The 2,600-nt window shown below is 42.1% G+C and overlaps 1 long non-coding RNA gene across 1 annotated transcript; it reads right to left on the reverse strand.

The window, feature by feature from the left end:
* LOC110262923 lies at nucleotides 849-1,233 on the reverse strand. The gene is made up of 3 exons (XR_002347936.1): nucleotides 1,196-1,233; nucleotides 998-1,096; nucleotides 849-881 (listed from the first exon to the last, which is right to left on the reverse strand). It is a non-coding gene; the product is annotated as an uncharacterized LOC110262923 (long non-coding RNA).

Below are 2,600 nucleotides of genomic sequence, written 5' to 3' on the forward strand. Positions count from 1 at the left end.
AGCTCAAACGTGATCCTCCCCATGGTAATTTTCAGCCAACATTTGACCTCACGTTTGAGGCAAACGTTGGCGCAAACGTGGCTTCTCTCCAGGGCACTTCTTAAGCCAACGTTTGACCTCATGTTTGAGGCAAATGTTGGCGCAAACGTTAGCTTGTCCAAGGTATTATTAAGCCAATGTTTGACCTCACGTTTGAGGCAAACGTTGGCGCAAACGTTGAGCTTCCCCCAGGGTCTTCTTAAGACAATGTTTGACCTCACGTTTAAGGCAAACGTTGGCGCAAATGTTAGCTTCTCCAGGGTATTATTAAGCCAACGTTTGACCTCACGTTTGAGGCAAACGTTGGTGCAAACGTTGAGCTTCCCCCAGGGTCTTCTTAAGCCAACGTTTGTCCTCACGTTTGAGGCAAACGTTGGCGTAAACATTGAGCTCTTCCCAGGGTATTCCTTAGCTGTTATCCACGTTTGAGTTCACGTTTGAGGCAAACGTGAACTCAAACGTGATCTCCTCAATGCTGCCTTCATTTTTATTCCTGCCATCCCCTTTCTTCAACCTTCCTCCAAGCCTTTTGATCACCTATCATCAATCAAAAAATGCATCAAAGCTACGCTAAAATCATGAGACTTCCTCATATCCTTGACATAAGCAATTATAGCACAAAACCTCATGAAAATGCATCAATTTACTCATGATTGATTGAATCCAAGTACACATGAATTTCTACCCAAATGGCTTACTTGTAACTCAAGAAAGTGTATAAAACCTATTAAAAACAAATGAAAAAGACTAGTAAAACTAGGCTAAGATGCCCTGGAATCAATCTCCTGTAATGAATTCTGCAGTTTTGATATCTCTTATGCTTTGGACTCTTCGAGGTTGGTCTGCAGAATTCAACATAGTTTTCTTCCGGAGTTACGGTATGCATGATTTTTTAAAGATATCAAAATAACAAAGTCCACCAACTTATATCTAACAGCAAAACGAACAACACTCTCACCCACGAACTTTTTTCTAGTTGGAGACGCCAGGTGAGTTCCTCCACCGTTTCTTAAAGTTTGTCCTTTGCTTCTTGAAGTGCACCAGTTTCTCTTGCAGTCTAATCTTGCAAATCAAAAGATATGTCAACTTAGAGTAGGGAAAAAAAAGATAAGACATAAAAAATCAATCAGAGACTTTTCCTGAGAACTCATCTTACTGAACCAGAAAAGAATCAACCCAGAACTTGTATTTCCTGAGAGCTATAAAAAATTCAACAATAAAACATAAATTCAGACATCACATAACATCAAATGAAAATTAGTAGACCCATTTTGAACTTGCTATTAGTAAAATTTTGTAAGATGGTTTAAGTTAAATGATGATCGAAGATTTACTGAAAAAGCACGAAGATTTACTCAACAGCTGCGACCTCGACCACACTGACGGCTCCCTCTCGCGCGTCCCCCTCCTCCACAACGGCAACGGTTCTCGCGGCTCCTTCATCGGCAACAAGGAAGCACAACGGTGACTGGTACGACGGGAGCAGCTCCTCTTTCCCCTCCTCGGTGACGGCGAAGAGCGAAGCTCCTCCAGTGGCGGCGACGCGTTTGGTGATGGCACCTCCTCTCTCATTGTCGCACACACTCTCTCTCTCGGGTTTGACTCGATAGCGGCGGCAGGCTGGTCTTCAACGGAGCTGGCAGCAAGGCGGCATCTCCTTCCTCGAGCTCTCCTCTTCGGCGTGGGTGAGGTGGTGCGTGTGTGTATTGTGTTGTGCGCGCTGGAGAGGGGAAAAGGGGGAGTGGGACTGCGGCGCTATTGCGACGGGAGAGGAGGGGAGTGTGGTGGGTGTTAGGTTAGTATGCCGGAATAGGGAGCACCGGCGATGTTCTCCGGATTGCTGTGGTCGCGGAGTACTGGTTCCTTCGAAGAGTTTAGGGTTCTTTGGAAGAGTTTTTCATTAAGGTGAATACAAAGGGGTTGGAAGAGTTTTAGGATAAGAGAAAGGTAGAGTTTCAAACACGGTGTGTAATGTAATTAATTAAGTATAACCATTTTGAAAAAAAAAATTTAACCTTTTTGGCCACACTTTTAAAGCCTGCCAAAAGAGTTGTAGGAAATGGCCACGCTTTTAAAATGTCACTATACCGAAACTCTATCGCCACGCTTTAAAAGCGTGCCTGTTTCTCTCTATGGCTACGCTTTTTAAGCGTGGCAAAAAAAACTGTAGCCAAATCTCGAATCAATTGTCACCCTCATAAAAGCGTGGCCGTAGACCTTTTTTGCCACGCTTTTCAAGCGTAGCAACAAAAAAAGTGGCCAAGTCTCTAATCTATCGCCACCCTCGTAAAAGTGTGACCATTGACCACTTTTGGCTACGCTTTTAAAGTGTGACAAGAAAAAAACATGGCCATAGACCTTTTTTCTTGCAGTGAGTTATTCATAATAGTGTCTTTTTCTATCATCATTAAAAATATTTAAGGAGAAACTTTGTCTTATGTTAAATTATTGTACTTGATCAAATCAATTTTAATACAAGAAAAATAAGAATGTTAAAAGTTTACTCATGGATCATAAAAAAATATTTGCAAATTGAATTATTAGTATTATTTAAAAAAAAC

The sequence above is a fragment of the Arachis ipaensis genome, chromosome B05, assembly GCF_000816755.2.
Source record: "Arachis ipaensis cultivar K30076 chromosome B05, Araip1.1, whole genome shotgun sequence".
Classification (NCBI taxonomy): domain Eukaryota; kingdom Viridiplantae; phylum Streptophyta; class Magnoliopsida; order Fabales; family Fabaceae; genus Arachis; species Arachis ipaensis.